The 22555-nt window shown below is 44.8% G+C and overlaps 1 protein-coding gene across 1 annotated transcript in view; it reads right to left on the bottom strand.

The window, feature by feature from the left end:
• The window catches only part of mafa (MAF bZIP transcription factor a), a 387413-nt gene that overhangs the window by 19696 nt on the left and 345162 nt on the right, over window positions 1-22555 (bottom strand). The gene's annotated exons all lie outside the window — the stretch shown is intronic.

Below are 22555 nucleotides of genomic sequence, written 5' to 3'. Positions count from 1 at the left end.
TGACATTTGATGATTGAACACATTTCAGGGACATTCCTGATGTGTGTGGCTCAGCTAAGCAATGGACAAACTTGCTGTGTCACCTTTTATAAAGGCAATTTTAACCTCACTTTTTCATGAGGTACATTGAGTAAGATATCCCTACATTTGTCTTGAAACAGTGGCCTATGGTTCATCAGGATTTCCCCTTTCTATAAAAAGAAAAAGATTCTCTTGAAAGGGGACTTCCCTCACTCCAGAGTTGAGAATTAAATGTGTAACACATCCCCTCACCCTGTCACAATGAGTAACGGTGGGAGTGAGAGAGGACATCAATAATGTTTGTACCAACCTCCTCATGCACTCACAATGACTAACAATGGGAAAGTGTGGTGATCATGATTTAAAATTGTCACAAAGCCCTTTTCTTTTGATTCTATCGACTAACAAAGGATCTATTTAAGAGCACAGAAGGTGCTTTATAACACATTCATGCATACACAAAGGAGGAAGGTAGTGATACTGCTTTCCAGATATCCCGTGACTGACTAATATATGTTCCCTCATGTAACTAACATAAATCCCTTCATGTACCTAACATACATCACCTCACATGGCACACATGCAATCCCACACATAACTAACATACACCATGTCATATGGAACACATGCATCCCCACATGTAACAAACATACATCACCTCACATGACAAACATAAATCCTCTCATATTACTGACATACATTCTTCATATAACAAACATACATTCCCTCATATACTCAACATAAATCCCCTCATGTAACACATATATATATCTTCTCACATTAGCAAACAGACATTCCCTCATGTAGCGAACATACATCTCCTTACATGACAAACATACATTTCTCACGCAACTATCATGCAGCCCCTTGTGTCTAGCATAAACCTTCTCACCTGAGTAATATAAATTCACTCGTGACAAACACACACCCCGCATGTGACTAACATGCATTCTTCATGTAACTATCATGCATTCCCTTGTGTGACTAACATGCAGCCCTCATTTGACTAACATATATGCTGTCAAGCAATGAGTATTCATTCTCTTATGAAACTAATAATTAAAATGTGGAGTGGACATTTCAGAATTGTCTTGTTCCTGAGCATTCCCATTCTGACATTACATTCAGAGGATGTACAAAGACAAGCTGGTTCTCTCTGGCTTAATCCCTCAAGTATTTATCTCAGTTACAGGTAGTGCTGTTTGTCCTGGCTTCAAACTGCTCAGAGATCTATCTCATTTACAAGGCAAGCTGGATGCCAATCACCACACGGATGAAAGGCAAGTTTGCCCATTTGAAAGTCATGACCATGGCCCTTTGGCCTGGTCACCATCCTTCCTCGTCTACCATTCAGACGGGCTCCAATCTTATCCAGGTCCCCTGATTTTTTGCACCAATGGGGGCAATCACTTGACAAAGCTGCAGAGGAAAACGAAAGCACCTCCTGAGGTGCAAAAAAAAAGAACCTGGTGCTTTTCATAACATCACCACATTCCAATATACTTTACCACCAACTAACTGCTTTCTTTTTCATTAAGTCATAAGAAATAGGAGCAGGGTTAGACCATTCAATCATGCTCTGCCATTCAATAAGATCATAGTTGATCTGATTGTGACTTTAACACCACTTTTTTGCCTCTCCCCATAACCCTTGACCCCCCAATCAAAGACCTGTCCAGTTCAGCCTCAAATATATTCAATGCCTCCAATGCTTTCTGTGGAAGCATTTTCAAAGTAATAATGACCCTCTGTGAGAAGAAATTTCTCCTCATTTCCATTTTAAAAGGAAGGCCCATTATCCAAAAACTGTACCTCCTAGTTCTAGATTTGCCGAGGAAACATGTCCTCAGCGTTTACCCTGTCAAGCTACCTCAGAATCTTAAAAGTTTCAATCAAAGTCATGTCTCGTTCTTCTAAACTCCAGTGAGTATCTGTCCAACCTGCTCTTATTTTCCTCATAAAACCCCTTCATTGCCAGGAATCTACCTAGTGAACCTTCTCTAAACAACTTTTTTATTCATTTGTGGGACATGGACATTGCAGGCTGGCCAGCATTTATTCCCCATCCCTAGATACCTGAGGGCAGTTGAGAGTCAGCCACATTGCTGTGACTCTGAAGTCAAACGTAAGCCAAACCAGATGAGGACAGCAGATTTCCTTCCCTAAAGGACAACAGTGGTTTCATGGTCATCAGTAGATTCTTAATTCCAGATTTTCTTTATTAACTTCAAATTCCATGGCAGGATTCGGATCCAGGTCCCCAGAACATTAGCTGGGTTTCTGGATTAATAGTCCAGCATTAATAGCATTAGGCCATCGCCTTCCCTTTCAGAGAAAGTACATCCCTCCATAAGCAAGGAGACCACTCTCATCAAAATCCCATCTGTTTTACTGAAGGAAATACAGCAGCCAATTTGTACCCAGCAAACTCCCAAAGGCCGCAATGAAATAATAACCAGATGATTGAGAGATAAATATGGAGCAGGAGAATTCCTCTTCTGTCCTTCTAATCCCATGGGATATTTTACCTTCTTTTACATTGTGGGGAGGCAGTGTGGTATTGTCGCTGAACTAGTAATCCAGACACCCAAGGCTATGGTCCAGTGACCAGGTTTGAATCCCACCACAGCAGATAGTGAAATTTGAATTCATTAAATATCTGGAATTAAAAGTTCCATATTGACCATTGTCGATGCCGTTGTCGCCTACCATAAAAATTTGGTTCACTCATGTCCTTTCAGAAATCTGCCATCCAGATCCACAGCAAAGTGGTTGACTCTTAATTGCCCTCTGAAATGGCCCAGGAAATCAAACTCAGTTCAAGGGCAATAAATGCTGGCTCAGCCAATGATGTCCCATGACTGAGCTTTTTAAAAAAATTCAAACAAGACCAAAGGCTTTGATTTAATGCCTCATCCCTTCGAAGGTCAGCACTGTGCTCAGGTCCCCAGAGAGAGGCTTGAACTATTGGTGGCAATATAAGGTAGAATCATCATTGATTACCCACCAAATTGGAGAATACACCACCTCGCCACTCTAAATGAAATAAAACATCCAACACGTGGGCAGCACAGTGGCAGAGTGGTTAGCACTTCCGCTTCACAGCTCCATGGGCCTGGGTTCAATTCCGGTCACGGGTGACTGTCTGTGTGGAATTTGTATGTTCTCCCCATGTCTGCATGGGTTTCCTCCAGTTTCCTCCCACACTCCAAAGATATGTAAGTTAGGTTGACTGGCCATGCCAAATTGCCCCTTAGTGTCAAGGGGATTAGCAGGGTAAATACATAGGGTAACAGTGATGGGGCCTAGGTGGGTTTGTTGTCAGTGCAGAATCAATGGGCTGAATGGCCTCCTTCTGCACTGTAGGGCTTCTATGATTCTATAAAAGCAGCAGTAGTAGTAATGCAGCTTCAGGGCCTCAGACAGTGTGCTTCAGCACTCTCTCTTCATTGTACAGAAATCACAAAATCACCGTTGAGTCAATATCAATAGTTTGCTTGCGCTGGGCCTTTAATGTAATAAATTGTCTCAGGGCATTTCACAGGGTCATGATGAGGCAAAGATCAACACCAGAGAGCCAAAGAGGAAAACAGTTGGTTAGAGAGATAGGTTTCGAAAGAAATAGGGGAACAGGGTGATACAACAATAGACTTAGGGAGGGAATGCAAAAGCTTGGGGATTAGATGGCTGAAGACTGGCATGGTGGCACAGTGGTTAACACTGCTGCCTCACAGCACTAGGGACCCAGGTTCAATTCCAGCTTCCAGTTGCTGTCTTTGTGGAGTTTGCACTTTCTCCCCGTGTCTGCATGGGTTTCCTCCCACAGTTCAAAGATGTGTGGGTTCGGCCATGCTAAATTGATCCTTAGTGTCGGGGGATTAGCAGGGTAAATATGTGGGGTTACGGTAACAGGGCCTGGGTGTGATTGTAGTCGGTGCAGGTTTGATGGGCTGGATGGCCTCCTTCTGCACTGTAGGCATTTTGTGATTCTAAGATGCTATGACTGCTGGAACAAAGGAAAGAGGGACGGCATAAGAGATTCAGGTTGGAGGATTTTTTATATTTGTTCATGGGAAATTGGTGTTGCTGGCTGGGCCAGCAATCATTGCCCATCCCTGAGGGCAATTAAGTCAACCACATTGCTGTGGGGCTGGAGTCACATGTAGGCCAGACCATGTACAGACAACAATTTCTTCCCAAAGAACATCTGTGGGCCAAATGGGTTTTGATGACAATCCTTTCATGCTCAATATTAGATTTTCAATTCCAGATTTTTATTGAATTCAATTTTCACCATCTGCTGTGGTGGGATTTGAACTCAAGTTCAAATAAGGCATTACCCTGGGTCTCTGGATTACCAAGGGTGGCACAATGGCACATTGGTGAGCACCGCTGCCTCTCAGCAACAGGGACACGGGTTCAATTCCCGGCTTGGGACACCGTGCGGCGTCTGCACGTTCTCCCTGTGTCTGCGTGAGTTTCTCCGGGTGCTCCGGTTTCCTCCACAGTCTGAAAGATGTGCTGGTTAGGATGCATTGGCCATGCTAAATTCCTACTCGTTGTAACCCGAACAGACGCTGGAGTTTGGCGACTGGAGGATTTTCACAGTAACTTTATTGCTGTGTTAATGCAAGCCTGCTTGTGACACTAGTCAATAAACTTAAAACTTATTAGTCCAGCAATAATACCACTTTGCCACGGCAAGGAATGTAAAGTTCTTGGCGTTTTGTCGGGCTGGAGAAGATAGGAGGAATGGGGGTGGGGGAGGGGGTGAGGCCATGAAGGGATTTGAAGAGCAGGATAATAATTTTAAAATTGCAGTGCTTTCTGACTGAATCATTTGGTTTGCTCTTTATTAAAAACTGTAATGAGTATTCCCATCAACAGCCCTTCAGGGAATTGGTGAATACATGCAAGAGGAACGTGAGGAGAGAGAGCAGGAGAGGAAGAAAATTACAAGCCCATTCTTCCAACTTCCCAGAGATATATATGTTCCGAGGAGCGCCGGCCAGTTTGATCTTCAAGTGCAGGCGGCCACAGTCACACAGTCTCTGTGCGCGCTGCCCTTTCTTGTTGCAAACTGTATTAAGCAGTTAATATGGAAATCAGCTTGTCACAAAACTGATAAGCGGGGAAGTTGAGACGCAAAAAAAAAATGTAATTTACACTAATCGTACTGAGGGAGAAGAGAAAATGGAAAAAGAAATTAGAATGTTCTGGAAGAATTTACAATTTTCTTTTCCCTCAAGTGACATGTCCGCTCGCTGACTACTGCCCATGAAGGGTTAGGAAAGGTTAAGGCAGGAGCAGCGAGAGCGAATTGAACAGTAATGTAATACAAGCTTTTCAACAGCCTACTGTGTTCAAGAGCAGAGGTCAACGCTGAATTTGCATGTGTCCACACGTTGGTAATTTTAGGATGTGTTTTATACACTGGGGTAAATTGCAATCTGACTACACCCTTGTAAAATGTTGATTAAATAACTACCTCTTTAAACACAAGTGTCTGCGTCAGGCAATTGCAGTTAAACAATTTACAAAGGAAGGTGGAAGAAATTGTGTAGTTTTCTTCCCCCACCTTACCACCGCCACCACCCCCACCGCCCCCAAACACACACCACAATCCACCTTCTCCCAAATATCTTGGAGAGGAGCCCTTCTATTCCTGCTCTCCTGCAGTATCTGGCCACATGTGGACCTAATGATTAGTTGCATTGGTCCATATGGAACCTGATGGTGAGCTTACCACCAACTGACTCAAGAACAGCTTTTTCCCTGCTGCCATCAGACTATATTAAGCTGATCTTTGTGGGCGGCACAGTGGTTCGCACTGCTGCCTCACAGTGCCAGGGACCCGGGTTCGATTCCTGGCTTGGGTCACTGTCTATGCAGTTTGCACGTTCTCCCTATATTTGATTGGGTTTCCTTCCAGAGTCCAAAGATGTGTGGGTTAGGTGGATTGGTCATACTAAATTGCCCCTTGGTGTCAGGGCAACCAGCTAGGATAAATGCATGGGGTTATGGAGACAGGTCGGTGCAGACTTGATGGGCTGAATGGCCTCTTTCTGCACTGTAGGATTCAATGATTCTTTCTTTACACCAGAGCTATGACTGTAACACTATATTCTGCACCCTCTCCTTTCCTTTTCCTCTAGAAATGATAGGCTTCGTCTGTATAGTGTGCAAGAAACAATATTTTTCACCATATATGTGACAATAATAAATCAAATAAAGAAAAGAAAGGATGATTGGATAATCACAGGAATAAGTCTTAGTCTGACTTCCTTCCACCTTTCAGGGAAGAAATAATGGGGAATTCTCCTGTCCTGCTTGCCATGGGTATCCTAGGGGGCGGGGAGCGGATCACGCGAAGATTCATTGACTTCGGGCGGGATTCTCCGGTTTTGGGGCGAGCGCGGCCGGAGAATCCCACTTGGTAAATCACAAACAACTAAGAGATCAGTTAATTCAGCGTAGACCTGGGATTAAACTGGTTGAACAGATTTACTTCCAGTTAGTTTGTTCCAATGTTTGAGAGCAGTTCCACATTGTGTTTTGCTCTGATTTCTTTTCCTTATATTTAACCGAGAATGCCCTCTATCAATTTACAAATAGCAAAAATGACATTCAGATTTATCAGACTCCCTGTGACTTGCAGATTTTACAGAGGCCTGCTCCCATTAGATTAATATAGCTTGAGCTAAAGAGATGTCATTTTAAAGGTCTTGTTTCATTTCTGTAGATGAGGAGAGCAGCCTCTCTGAATTTCTCTGAAGTTTAAGTGCCATTTGAAAAAAAATGGAAGATTGTATGTGCTTAAAATACGTATTAAATAACTCAAGCTCAATGGGATTGTGAGGCCATCTGATAAATTTTATTTGAAAAAAAATAAATGTGAATGCGGTACTTTCACATGACTTATGGGCTCTTCACGAAGGCTCGGGCAAGGAAATGAAGGCTTCCTTTTTTCAAAAATGCCACGAAGTACTGCAGTTTTATTAAAGAAAGGATATTGCATCTTGGGGAATATGAGAGCTACAGGGAGACTCGTTGGTGAACGGTTGTTAAAGGAGCAATCTCATTCTGATTTGATTCGATTTGATTTAACTTATTATTGTCGTATGTATTGAGATACAGTGAAAAGTACTGTTTCTTGCACACTACACAGACAAAGCATACTGTTCATAGAGAAGGAAAGGAGGGAGAGCAGAATGTAGTGTTACAGTCATAGCTAGGGTGCAGGGAAAGATCAACTTAGTGCGAGGTGGGTCCATTCAAAAGTCTGATGGCAGCACGGAAGAAGCGGTTCTTGAGTCAGTTGGTACATGATTTCAGACTCTTAAACAACAAAGAACAGTACCATACAGGCCCTTCAACACTCACATGTGCTGTTCACATTTACCTATCTAAACCAACCACTTATATCCCTCTATTCCCCATTTGTTCATATGTCTATCAAGATAAGTCTCAAACATGGCTAACGTATCTGCCTCAACCACCTCACTTGGCAGTGCATTCCAGGCCCCCACCACCCTCTGTGTAAAAAACTTGCCCCACAATCTCCACTGAACCTTCCCCCCCTTATCTTGAACTTGTGTCCCCTTGTAATTGTTGTTTCTGCCCTGTATCTTTCTCCCGAAGGCAGAAAGTGGAAGAGAGTGTATCCGGGGTATGTGAGGTCCTTAGTCATGCTGGCTGCATTCCCGAGGAAGTGTAGACAGAGTCTATAAATGGGAGGCTGGTTTGCATGATGGACTGGGCTACATTCACAATCCTTTCTGGTTTATTGGAGTCTTGGACAAAGCAGGAGCCATACCAAGCTGTGATACAACTATAGAATCATAGAACTCTACAGTGCAGAAAGAGGCCCTTCAGCCCATCGAGTCTGCACTGAACACAATCCCACCCAGGCTCTACCCCAATATCCCTACAAATTTTACCCACTAATCCCTCTAACCTGTGCATCTCAGGACACTAAGGGGCAATTTTATGGCAAGCCAATCAACCTAACCCGCACATCTTTGGACTGTGGGAGGAAACCGGAGTACCTGGAGGAAACCCACACAGACACGAGGAGAATGTGCAAACTCCACACAGATAGTGATCTGAGTTGGGAACTGAAGCCAGGTCCCTGGAGCTGTAAAGCAGCAGTGCTAACCACTGTGCTACCAGTGAAAGAATGCTTTCTGTGGTGCATCTGTAAAAGTTGGGAAAGGCTGCTGGGACAACAAAATGGTCAAATTGAGGTGGTCAGCACAAATGAACAGCCACAACTTGCATTTATATGGCCCTTTTAACATGTCAAACCATCCCAAGGCACTTCCTGGGAGAGTGATCAAAGGAAATTTGACATTGACCCACACCGGGAAATTTAGGGCAGGTTATTCAAAGTTAAGTCACAAGGATAAGTTTTAAGGAGCTCTGAAAAAGATCGAAAGATAGAGCGCTGGAGAGATTTAGACAGGGAATTCTGAAGTTTAGGTTCTCTGCAGTGGGGGGCATGGACCATTGGATTATTTTGATTCAGCTTTGTAATACAACGGGGGAGTTGTGCATGATTTCTGTCTGATAGTGATGTAATCTGGGCAACTCTGAATAAAGTGGGTAGATACATGAAGAAACAGAGAATGGAGTGATATGGACTGAGTAAGGGCAGAAGGTTTTTTTCAGTTTAGTTAGGTTTGGAGGGCCAAAGGGCCTGTTCAAGTGCTGTACTTTGTTCTTTGTTCTCTGTTCTTTTGTTCTTATATTAAGAACATAAGGACATAAGAAATAGGAGCAGGAGTAGGCCAACTAGCCCTTCGAGCCTGATGGGGAGTATTTTAAACATTGTGTTTTGCATTGCAGTCACGTGGTCAAAGCAGTCAATTAAAACCAACTAAAAATAGACCAAGGGTATGAAATCAGTCAGCTGAAATGTGCCTCATTTACTGACACGTGCTCTCTTTCTTTATGGACCAGGGGACATCCTTTAACAGTATTTGGCCATTTGTTGTATATGGACCTATCGACACTGAATAGTTCCCTGGAAAGTGAGAGGAAGTCAAACTAGGATCCTATTCCTGGTGGTTATCCAGTGGTGCTTTCTGGGCACACAGGTAAACTCACCATCAGATCCCATCAGTACAACTATTCATTGCTTATAGGTTTGCACATGATAAATGGCCAAATACTGCTTGAGAATGTCCTCTGTTCCAGTCACCAATTGATTCTCATTGATCTTACCATTTGATTGCATTGACTTGTGGGAGATTTACGATTGCGCTTATGCTGATTAGTTTGCACTGAAACTTGCGCCTAGTTTCAACTTGGTTCAAAACAGTACAATGCCCAGCACATCTCTTGTGCATATCAACCACTGTTTCCCAAGTAAGAACTCCACGTCTATATCTTCAGCACATTGCCAGCCTAATCACCCACTTCCCTAGATTGAGTTAAGCTGATGGCTACTGATGTAAAAATGAATGTGTTAAATACTTGTTGCCTTTAAGCTCATTGTATCCAGCAAACATGTGCGTATGTGCATGTGTGTGTTTGTGCATGTGTGATATTGTGTGTGTTTGTGAGTGTGTTTGTGTGTGTGCGTTTGTACATGTGTCTGTGTTTTCCTACATGAATGTTTCTGCATGTGTGTTTGTGTGTTTATGTTTCTATATATGTGTGTTTGTGTGTGTGCACATATGTGTTTTTGTGTGTGTGTGTGTGTGTGTGTGTGTGCACGTGTGTATATATCATTGGAGGTCAGTTACTTGTGCTACTCTCACAGGGTAAAAGGGGTGGGGAGGTAAAGGTAGAAAGGTCAGAGTTCATGCCTGCTATAGCTTTCAGTCAACAGAGATGAATATTTGAGTCAAAGTGCAATAATTCACCATTGTCAAGATATTCATCATGGAGCAGATGAGAAAAGTTAGGATTTGTATAAACCTTCTGGTGAAAGCTTTCAAAGCTGAGGTAGAGGAAGCTAATGAAACATTATAATCTGTTGTTACATACATACGTACACACACACACACACACACACACACACACACGCATGACTGCACATGCTTGAAGGGTTGTAAACTGTCGGGTTTGTTCCCAAGGTCAAAGATGCCTCAGAATTAGTAGGAACTTGAGGTGCTCTGTACAACATCACTGTTCAAAGCTCGAGCAACACGAGGCATGCTTAAGGTCAAAGGGGACACTGCTTGCCTTGCATGGGATGTTTTGCTTGGCTTGGCTTTTTTTTTATGAAATGGATTATGCAAAGAAAAATTACAGAACGTTTAAAGGAAAGGGAAATGCAGTCCCGGGTGCACTCTTCAGAAACTATACATTACTTATTAATTCCCATTTTAAATCATAATTATGGTGCTAAGTGCTGGCACCGGTTCGAGAGTATCCTTGGTCCTCACTGCAAACCTCTCCCACCACGAGCTGCTCCTCGCTGTTTGCATGTGACAGCAGTGAGGGAGTGAAGAATGACTTCACAAAGCAGATGCTAGGCAAAATTAAAGGATAAATATCAAGTATCGAGGTGTTCCTTTCAGAGCGGCAGTGGCCACTTTGTGATATTATTACCCCTTGGCACTGTCACTTAACAGAACTTTATGGGGTTTTGGCCAATATTACTCATTTGCTTCTGATTTCAGACTTTGTCCATGGAGTCTTTGTCATTGGCATGTGTCAGAGGTTCTGGCAAACAGGTCAGTGTGATATTGTACAATCAGATAGTTTATGGTCAAACCCATTGGTCTGGGACCCATTGGCGATCTTGACCAGCATCAGATTCCTTCCACCAGATAAAATAGTGAGTGAGTCAAAGTCCCACCTTAGTGAATATGTTTTTATTACGTTGATCTTAACCAGTGTGGAAAAACCCTGATATGCCGTGAGGAGCTTGCGTCCTTATACTGAACAAACTGACAAACTGGCGGTGAGTTACCCACAATTAAACCAGTTCCTATTGTCTGATCATGTAACGTTTGGGCTGGATGAGTATGTAGGTCATGGAGACTGATCTCTCCTGGGGTTAACCACCATCACTGAGTCACTTTAGAGATCGAAATATAACAGAATAAAATGCTTTCCTATTAAGTATTTTTTGGAGAATATAACTGGGTTATGGTAATTAGCAGTAGTCCAGAAAGAGGAGTTGGCAGCTCCCTCCATTAGCAAGAGACAATTGGTTATATATCTTCGGAGGCACTCTACTTCAAGGTTAGGCTAGAGCTCCATGGGCTACCACAGTTGGTACAAGGATTGAACCCATGGTTGTTGGCATTACTCTGTACTGCACCCTAGCCAACAGAGCTAACCAAGTCACACTATTGCAGGCCCCATGATGCTAGGGAGAGAGGGTAGGAGGGAAGGAGTCAGAGATATGTGAAAGTGGGTGGTTCACCTTGAGAGCTTCATCAATAGTGCCTCACCCACAGATCCAAGTCCTGGGGGGGTATTAGACCAAGAAAGCGGGGAGAGTGGAGCGATGGACATCTTTAAAAATTCATCCATGGGATGTGGCGTCGCTGGCAGGCTAGCATTTATTGCTCATCCCCAGTCATAAGAACATAAGAAATAGGAGCAGGAGTAGGCCATCTAGCCCTTCGAGCCTGCCCCGCCATTCAATAAGATCATGGCTGATCTGTCGCTGCTCAGTTCCACTTTCCCGCCCTCTCCCCATAACCCTTAATCCCCTCTCTTATCAAAAACCCATCAACCCGCATCTTAAAAATATTTAGCGAGGCAGCCTCCACCACTTCAACGGGCAGAGAATTCCAGAGATTCACCACCCTTTGAGTGAAGAAGTTCCTCCTCAACTCCATTCTAAACCGCCCCCCTTTTATCTTGAGGCTGTGCCCCCTAGTCCACCTCTATCCTATCCATCCCATTCATCATCTTATACGTCTCAATGAGATCTCCCCTCATTCTTCTAAACTCTAACGAGTACAAGCCCAGTTTATTCAGCCTCTCCTCATAGCTCAACCCCCTCAACTCTGGTATCAGCCTAGTAAACCTCCTCTGCACTCCCTCCAAGGCCAAAATATCTTTGCGCAGGTGCGGCGCCCAAAACTGCACACAGTACTCCAGCTGCGGCCTCACCAATGCCCTATACAGCTGCAGCAAGACCTCCCTACTTTTATATTCAATCCCCCTCGCTATGAAGGCCAGCATCCCATTCGCCTTCCTGACCACCTGCTGCACCTGCAAGCTGGGTTTTTGCGACTCATGCACAAGGACCCCGAGGTCCCTCTGCACCGTCGCCTGCTGCAGTTTTTCGCCCCGTAAGTAATAGTCCTTCCTACCATTCTTCCTACCAAAGTGGACCACCTCACACTTGCCAACATTAAATTCCATTTGCCAGTTCCTGGCCCATTCGCCCAGCCTATCTAGATCCTTCTGCAGACTCTCCACACCCTCCGCACAATTTGCCGTTCCCCCAATCTTGGTGTCATCAGCAAATTTCGACACCCTACACTCGGTTCCCTCCTCCAGATCATCTATATAAATGGTAAAAAGCTGAGGCCCCAGCACCGACCCCTGGGGCACTCCACTAGTCATGACCACTTTCATGGTCATCATTAGATTTGTAATTCCGGACTTTTCTCGTTGAATTCAAATTCCACCATCTGCCATGGCAGGATTCAAACCCAGGTCCCCAGAACATTAGCTGAGTTTCTGAATTAATAGTTTCGCAATAATACCACTGGACCATCACCTTCCCTGATGCTGGCAGTGAGTACGGACAGAAGGAAATTACACCCAATCAAAGATCCATTACAAACTATACACCACTCACTACCAAATGGAACACTAAGCAATCACAATTTGTACACATAGATATTGTTTTCAACATATTGAAAGGTTCCAAGGTGTTTCACAGGAGTATTATTAAACAACACTCTGACTGAACCGCATAAGGAGATATTAGGATCAAAAGAATAGTCAAAGAGCTTTAAGAAGCATCTTAAAGAGGAGAGAGAAGCAGTTGGGTTCAGAAGCAAAATTCCAGAGCTTTTACGCTCAGTAGGTGAAGGCTGAGCAACCCTTGGTAAGACAAAGGAAATGGAGGATACACCAGGGCCCAAAAATGGGGGGGGGGTGCAGTGATCCCAGGGACTTGTAGGGCTGGAGGAAGTTACAGTGATGAGGAGGGGAGAGGCCGGGGAGGGATTTAAGCACAAGGATGAGAATATCCAATAGGAATTAAATAACATAACGCTTCAAATCAGTTAGCCACAGCAAGAGGAATGTAGGTTAACATCTCAGATGGAATCCTCCAACAAGTCAATCCACCTTTCTCCGTTAGATTTCCACTGGTCAGCTGAACAATTCCAACAATTTCTACTTTTACTTCTAAGTTCCAGAGTGGCAGGGTTCTATTATTCTTCATTTCCACCGAAGCAATGAGACAGTTCCAAAGTCACATTTTCACTCAGTTAAGAAACACGCATTCGTGGGACACCTTCTCGTATGTGATAAAGGGCTTCACAAGAACTGTCTTGAAGAATCGTCACAATCGTGTGGCCAAATGTGGCCGCTTTAAGCACAGACCAATGTAATGAAAAAACAATTGATGATTTATTTTTGGACTGGCACTCCTGCCACCATCTCGAATGGGTTAGAGTGAACACTCTAAGAGCAGAAATGGGTTTAAATTATTTTGCAGTAATGATTGGTGGTTAGATCACAATTTAAAATTATTTCCTTACAGTTCACTCTCTCTGTTGTTGCAGGTTTAAAAATGGACGGTTTCCCTGCTCACCTCAGATTGAACGTTTCAAAAGCAACACAGCAGGGAAAGCTTGCTTTTTAACAACTACAAAGGAACGGTTGATCTTAGCTGGAGCTGTCAGCAGCACTTCCCTATGCCTGTCTTCATTTCCTGCTGTTTGTCACTAGCTCAATTCCAATCCCCAAACCGGATGCTCAGTGAGTTTCAACACTAGATTCTAAATCCCCGTCATGTTCAACACCAAACAGAGAATGCTGGAAAATCTCGGCAGGTCTGACAGCATCTGTGGAGAGAGAATAGAGCCAACCTTTCGAATCTGGATGACCCTTCGTTAGAGCTTAGAGCAAAGAAAATCAGAAAAGATTTATACTATGCCGGGGGAGGGGGCTATAATTGGACAAAGGGAATGTAAGTGGCAATGAAGCAGACTGAGAGAGATGCTAAAAGTGTCCATTACATGATCACAATGGCAGGACAGAGGTACAGATGATGAAGGCAGCTGGCCTGAAAGAAGCAGGAGTGAGGGGGTAAGAAGGAGAGCGGCATTTATTGCCCTTAATTGATTAGAATTGGATACAAATGACTTGCCTTCAAGACCACTGTTTAAATTTAAGCTTATTTATTGGTTCACAAGTAGGCTTACATTAACATTGCAATTAAGTTACTGTGAAAATCCCCTAGTCACCACATCCGGCACCTGTTCAGGTACACTGAGGGAGAATTTAACATAGCCAATGCACCTATCCAACACGTCTTTCAGACTGTGGGAGAAAACCGGAGCACCTGGAGAAAGCCCACGCAGACATGGGGAGAATGTGCAAACTCCACACAGACAGTGATATAAGCCAGGAATTGAACTCGGGTCCCTGGCGCTGTGAGGCAGCAGTGCTAACTACTGTGCCACCATGTCGCATTGCTGCAGGCAGCAGTTAAGAGTCAATCAACCGCATTGATATAAGGAGGGAGTCACATGTAGGCCAGACTGGATAAGATTGGCAGATTTCACATGAGTGAACCAACTGGGTTTTCTTTGTAACAAACCATCAGCTTCCTGGCGGCTTACGGATATCAGTTTCTCTCCAATGTCCAGATCTTTTGAACTGGATTCAGATTCTCAGATTGCTACAATGGGATTTGAACATGCTTTCTCCAGATCAGAACATCACATACAACGCAATGGGGGGGCCGGAAAAAATAATCTCTCCAGCAAAGCCGTACCTCCAGGTAGAACCTGACAGGGCCAGCAAGACGAAAGCAAATGAAACTAAAAATAGCGAAGGAACTAAAATGACAGCAAACAGACCAAGATGGAATCAGTGCTGTATTTGAGCTCAGTGACCTGGGCTAGGGAAGAAGAACAAACCCAGGTTACTGCTCTTGACTGCTCACCATTGCCTCTTGCTGGAAATTTTAAACATTTGGAAGTTCTGGAGAGAAAAATAAGGATCCAGCTCAGCTCCGAAGTACGCCATGGTTGAATAGCATGTTAACTCTCACTAATTCCAAACATGAACAAGAAATTGGAGATGTCCTCATACTTCTCTGCACAGCAATCTGCCACTGCGAGATATTGAGCTGTGTGCATTTGATGCATAACAGGTCCCGCAGTGGAAGGTTTTGATAATTGTATCAGTAGAAGTTTATTGGGAAATAATTATGAGTTAATTGCCGGACAATAACGGAGTCAAGGTTTATTCAATAAATAATGTCTCAGCTTGGGCCTCCTCACAGATCAACAGAGTGGACTAAAGTGAGCTCCAGGCTTCATTTCTTTGCCCAGAGATATGATCAAGACCCAGCCGTATCTATTTTAAGCCATGGATTATGAAAGGTCGGGTTTGAGACGCCGAAATGAAGAACGAGGGAACTGGTACAGCCCCCAGTTCCGGTGTGCCATCTGAACACACAGAAGTAAGCTGGGGCTTGGCATCGCAAGGTGACTGCAGCACTGGCACCCCAATACCCAGAGCAAAAGTCTTCAATCAAAGAAGCAAGAGCTTTTGCTTACGTGGCTCCTTTAAATCCCTGAGCCACTTCACAGGAGTGCAAAGAAAAATGCCCCTGCCCAAGGAGGAGAGATTTGGCAAAAAGTCATAGAATCCCGACAGTGGAGAAAGAGGGTTCTATGATTCTATACAGAGGCAATTCAGCCCATTGAGCCTGTACAGACCACAATCCCATCCAGACCCTATCCCCGTAATCCCATGTATTTACCCTGTAAATTCACCTGACACTGAGTCAATTTAACATGGCCAATCCACCTAACCTGCACATCTTTGGACTGTGTGAGGAAACCGGAGCACCTGGAGGAAACCCATGCAGACACTGGAAGAACACACAAATTCCACACAGTCGTGAGGTGGAGATGCCGGCGTTGGACTGGAGTGGGCACAGTAAGAAGTCTCACAACACCAGGTTAACGTCCAAAAGATTTATTTGGAGTCATGAGCTTTTGGGAGCATCCTCCTTGATGAAGGAGGGGCACTCTGAAAGCTCATGATTCCACATAAACCCGTTGGATTTAACCTGGTGTTGTGAGACTTCTTACTGTATTATTCACACAGTCGGTTACCCGAGGCCAGAATTGAACTCGGGTCCCTGGGCACCGTGAGGCGGCGGTGCTAACCACTGTGCCACGGTCTGGGTAACAATTTAATTGAGGGATTTAATTGAGGGAGGAATGGTGGGGTGAGGGGGTTGGGGTTGAGAAGATGGGGAAGGAATTCCAGAGTTTAGGGCATATGCAGTTGGAGGCGCAGTGGCCAGTGATGGAATGAAGGAATTTCAGAGCGGAGGGGGCATCAAAGAGAAACCAGCAGTCGGATATGCAATGATGTGTTGGCTTTATCCAGCACCAACGCAATGTATTTTTCAGGCTAAGTTGCACTTATGTGCAGTTGAGCCCCTTAAATCCAAGCCCTGGACTGCCTGTTGGGCTCTCTGATTCAAACCAGCTGTAAATCTTCACTGTCTCCAAATTTACAACTATCCCGTAAACAAGGTTTAAATTTAGTCATAAATAACAGAAAGCAGATTAAAATTTAACTCTGGCATTCAGCCGCTACTCCGAAATACATTTAACCCATTAGACCCAGTCCTTTCAGGGCTCTCTATTGTGAAGTGAGTGCCCTGGGAAGGGGATGAGTTAATCTGATTCCCAGCACAGAATAAATCATTTTGCTGCCATTCTACTCTGGTAAATGGTAATCAAGTATAGACACAGCAACCCAGCGACTAGACCGAGTTAACATCTTTAAAACTTATTTATCAGTGTCACAAGTAGGCTTACATTAACACTGCAATGAAGTTACTGTGAAAATCCCCTAGTCGCCACACTCCCACGCCTGTTCGGGTACACCGAGGGAAAATTTAGCATGGCCAATGCACCTGACCAGCACGTCTTTCAGACTGTGGGAGGAAACCAGAGCACCCAGAGGAAACCCACGCAGACACAGGGCAAACGCGCAAACTCCGCACAGTGACCCAAGTCAGGATTCGAACCTGGGTCCCTGGTGCTGTGAGGCAGCAGAGCTAACCACTGTGCCACCGTAAGATCAACAAAGGATTCTGATGGAGCTAAGCCACTCAGGAGGTGACATCAAAAGACACTTTTATTCTGTACAACCTCCCTCTATCCTACCACCCCCCATATACTGCTCCTGTTAGTCTCGAAACGGGAAGAGCCAGATGTTGACATTCAGTAGCGCAGGTATCACCTCACCAAGATAGGAATGGAGGGATATGGGCCAAACATGGGCAATTGGGACTAGCTTAGGGGTTAAAGAAAAAGGGTGGCATGGACAATTTGGGCCAAAGGGCCTGTTTCCATGCTGTAAACCTTTATGACTCAATGACTAACCGGCATGGTGGCACAGTGGTTAGCATGGCTGCCTCACAGCACCAGGGACCTGGTTCGATTCTGGACTTGGGTGACTGTCTGGTGTTTGCGCATTCTCCCCATGTCTGCGTGGGTTTCCTCTGGGTGCTCCAGTTTTCCTCCCATACTGCAAAGGTGTGCAGATTAGGTGGATTGACAATGCTAAATTGCCCTTAGTGTTCCTAGATGTGTAGGTTAGATGGATTAGCTATGGTAGTGGTGGTAGGGTGGGGGTAAGGGCCCATTCTGTCTGAGAAAGTCAGTGCAGATTTAATGGGCCAAATGGCCTCCTCCTGCACTGTAGGGATTCTATGAAGCTGCCCATTCATCGTACATCAGCAAAGACAATCAATGTCAACAGGCACTGGGGAAACGGCAGCTGAGCCCAACCCATTCCTCTCCGGATTTCACACACATTTTTAACAGAGCCCCATTGCCCTTCTCTGGTTTAGTAACATTAAAGTTAGTTGTCAATTCTATCCATTGGCTGTGAGGTCCTTTGGAACATCCTGAGGTAGCTAACAAAAAAGTGAGAGATTGGAGCACATCATCTAACTGACTCTCTGGTGCAGTACTGAGGGAGAGCTGCAGTGTCAGGCGTGTTGCCTTGAACATGTGCTGTTAAAAGGGAGCCCCTTCTGCCCTCACAGTTTGGGCAGAAAAGATGCCACACTCCTTTGAAGAAGAACATGGTTTTTCCTGGTGTCCTTCCTGATATTGATCTCCCAAGCAACGTTACTGTAGAGATAAAAAAACAGAGAATGCTGGAAAATCTCATCAGGTCTGACAGCATTTGTGGACAGAGAATAGAGCCAATGTTTCGAGACATCAGAGCTGAAGAGATGACGTAATTGTTTTGAACCATAGAATCCCAACAGTGTAGAAGGAGGCCATTCAGCCTATCAAATCTGTACTGAATCTCCATCTTATCCTAGCCCCAATCTCCATAATCCCATGCATTTACCATGGCCAATCCATCTGACTTGCACATCTTTGGACTGTGGGAGGGAACTGGAGCACCTGAAGGAAACTGCTGGTGTTGCCATCTTGCTTTTCAAGAATTGCCTGTCATGCTTCTGACACTACAACAGTAGCAACATTTCAAAAATACACCATTGGCTGTCAAATATTTTGGGGCATCCTGAGTTAGTGAGTGATGTTAGAGAAATGCAGGGTTTTTCTTCTAGTGAAAACTGTGACTTCTTATCAGATTGCTTGAGATCTCCTCAGGGACACCAGGTCTCAGGGACTTGTACAAATCAGTATCACAAGTGTGGTGGGTCAGAAACTCTGAGCCATCGGACAATGCCCTTTATGATATCACAACATCGGCCTCGTAAAGGTGTCTGTAATATCTGTATTGGGTATAACCTTGCTTTAAACGAGGGTAGAAAATTCAAGTACTAGGGGACATAGGTTTAAGGCGCATGGGGAAAAATTTAGAAGAGATGTGCGAGGCAAGTTTTTTTATATGGAGGGTGGAGAATGTCTGGAACGCGCAGCCTGGGGAGGTGGTGGGAGCAGGTACGATGGCAGCATTTAAGGGGCAACAGACAAATATATGAATAGGATGGGAATGGAAGGCTACAGATTCCGTAAGTGCATACAGTTTTAGTTTAGGCAGACATGATGATTGGCACACACTTGGAGAGCTGAAGGGCCTATTTCTATGCTGTACTTTTCTTTGTTCTTTGTGCTCTCGCTGGTGGTCAGCTTGGAGGTACAAAGGGCATTGTGGGATGGTAATGTGTCAAACCCCAATAACTTCCTGCCTCTGACAAGATCAAGATTTGGGCAGGAAGGCCCATGGTCACTCTTTCTGCCTCTTGAGGCACTTAAGTGGCCATGTAATGAGAATTTAAATATATCATCCTGCTGCCACTGGTATTAACCCAGTGGTGGGCATTGCCTATTGACATGTGACAGCCCAACTGTGTGGCCAAATTATCACCTCTGGGGTGTTGGGGCGAGGGTCAATTAAAGGTACTCATTACCTGATGGAGGCAATGGGAATTCGGTAAGGCAACCCAGTGAGAGGCATATCCCAGCCCCTGCCACTGACCCTCCCCACATCCTTCTCCTCGCAACCCTCCACCCTGTGCCCTGGGTTGCTCCACCTTGCTGGGAATTCCAGTGCCTGTCCTTCCGGTACCAGCCACAGCTTTTCTTCTTAGCTCTGTTGAGCGCAAGAACTGCCACCATCTGGTTGGCCGGCAGCTCCTGGCAGGCGATGCTTCTTCTCTTGGGGTCTTGAGTCCAGGGAAAGCATTGTGCTGGCTTCGTCACTGCCTGACTGGCAGACCTTCCCAAAGAAAGACAACTCAGGCCTGTTGCTGGGCTTTCCAGCCAGCAGGCCAGAGCCCTGACACCTCCATGAGATGCCACCTTATTGAGGTTGGAGTATCATAACAGGGTATTGCATGGAAGGAGACCATTTGACCCATTGTGGCTATGCTAGCTCTTCGATAGAGTTTCCCAAATAGTCCTAAGCCCCTGCTCTTTCACCTGTTATTTCAACTTCTTTTGAAAACATTTATCCAATTCCCCTTTTGAAAGCTGAATTGCGATTCCACCAACATTTCAGGCAGTCATTCTGGACTGAAAAGCTTTCCTCTCCAGAAAGTGTCAGAGCAAATGACAGTGGCGGAGATGAAATGTAATCCCAAAAGTGGCAATGATACACATATAACATCTCTGAACCATTTTAAATTCAGAACGCGTGTTGGGTGAAATAAAGAACTCCGCAGTGACGAGGTTTAAATGTGCCTGGCATTTAATTGGGCCTGGTCGAAATGGTGAGCGGGTCCCGAGGTGTTGCCCTCTGATGCGGAGTATCAGTGGATTGAGAGCAGCTGCTTTCCCCGTAGCGCGTGCATCATTTGGGCTCATTCACAATTCCCAGGGAACAGCATCTTTCAGAGGTGATGGAGTGGCTTTGCGTTTCAGTCTATCTGTCACTGCTGGGGTGTTTTACTGTGCACACAATGTGCTGATGGGCCACATCATTCAACTGCAACAAGTACTGCAACTGCAAACAAAGTGGCGACAATTTGCAGCCTGGGTGCAGCCGTTCAATCATTTAAAATACATCCCTGAATGCTGCTTTCTGTTGAATGTAGAAACATATATAAATATATGTATAATATATTATATATATATATATATAACTTCTGAATTAGGGGCAATTATATTAGACAATTTGTCAGTTGCAGCCTGAAGTTTAGTTCCAAGCCAGCGGGTGAAGTGTTTACAACACAAGTGTTGACTGGGAGCCAGTCAGCAGTGTCTGCCTCATTGCCTGCATGGTGGATTGCAGATGTTTGCAGCTGTCACGAGGCTCATTGTATTATCTGGTGCCGACTTGCACCTTGTTTGGGTTATGCACAGAAACCGTTCACTCTGGTTTCAGATTGATGGCTTTTGTTTTTTTGCACCCCCCCGCTTTTTATAAAGGCCGGTATCTGCAGGAGAGAAACAAAACATGTCTGGCAAAGCCTTCTTCTTGTTGGCACGTCTGGAGGTTGGAGTTTTGCCACAGGCGGTGCCATGTGTACTGATCCATCTTGACGCCGCTTATGCCAGCATGCTGTTCTATTGCCAAACTTTCGTTTTGCATTTGTTTACAAACACCTTTTTGTGAAGATGGTGACCCTTTAAAAGTCTGTCCTCTCTTGGGAATTTTTTTTGGAGGAAAGCTCAGATCCGACAGTAACTGGATTCTGATAAATTCCCTCTCCCCCGCTCAGATCCTGATGCCAACTCATTGAGTAAATGTCATTGTGAGCATAGCTCCTCCAAGCACCTGAAATCTCCTCTACTTTCAAAAGTGCTGCTCTCCTTTAATTCTGGCCCCTTGTGAGCTCCTGATTTTCATTCACTGGAACCATTGGTGGCTATGATATCAACTACTGGCCCTAAGCTCTGGAAGTCCCTCCATAAACCTCACTACCACTCTATCCCACAGTACACTCTACAGCAGCACAGTAACACAATGGTTCGCCTCACAGTGCCAGGGACCTAGGTTTGATTCCCGGCTTGGGTCACTGTCTGTGTGGAGTCTGCACATTCTCCCTGCATCTGCAGGGAGTTTCCACCAGGTGCTCCGGTTTCCTCCCACAGTCCAAAAGGTGTGCTGGTTAGATGTTTTGGCCATGCTAAACTTCTAAATCTTTCTTTCATTTCTTGTTTAAGATGCTCCTTTAAACATACCTTTTTGACCAGGCTTGTGACCATCATTTCTATGGTTTTATATGGATTGGTGTCACAATTTTGTTTGTTTATCAGTCTCGTTAAGTGCCTTGGCAAAATTCACCATTTTAAAGGCACTATATTGATGCAAGTTAGAATTATTTCTTTAGCGAACGGGTTGATAATCAGTGCATAAATTTAAAAGCTAAAACTAAAAATGGGGGATCACGAGGAGAATTTTTTTAATGTAGATCATAGAACCCTACAGTGCAGAAACAGGCCCTTCGGCCCATCGAGTCTGCACCGACCACAATCCCACCCAGGCCCTACCCCCATATATTTTACCCACTAATCCCTCTAACCTACACATCCCTGGACACTAAGGGGCAATTTTTAGCATGGCCAATCAACCTAACCCCCCACATCTTTGGACTGTGGGAGGAAACCAGAGCACCCCGGGGAAACCCACGCAGACACGAGGAGAATGTGCAAACTCCACACAGACAGTGACCAGAGCCAGGAATCGAACCTGGGACCCTGGAGCTGTGAAGCAGCAGTGCTAACCACTGTGCTACCGTGCAGCCCAAGTAGCAAATTAAATTGGCAGACAGGTGGTGGAAGCAGGTTCCATCGAACCATAGAATCCCTACAGTGCAGAAGGAGGCCATTCAGTCCATCAAGTCTGCACTGACTCTCCAAAAGAGCATCTTACCCAGGCAAACCACCCACCCTATTCCCGTAATCCTGTGCATTTT

Source organism: Carcharhinus amblyrhynchos, chromosome 4 (assembly GCF_965287045.1).
Source record: "Carcharhinus amblyrhynchos chromosome 4, sCarAmb.v2.hapA, whole genome shotgun sequence".
NCBI classification, from domain to species: domain Eukaryota; kingdom Metazoa; phylum Chordata; class Chondrichthyes; order Carcharhiniformes; family Carcharhinidae; genus Carcharhinus; species Carcharhinus amblyrhynchos.
Note: the sequence above shows the minus strand (reverse complement) of the source record. Positions and strands in the feature narration are given on the sequence as shown.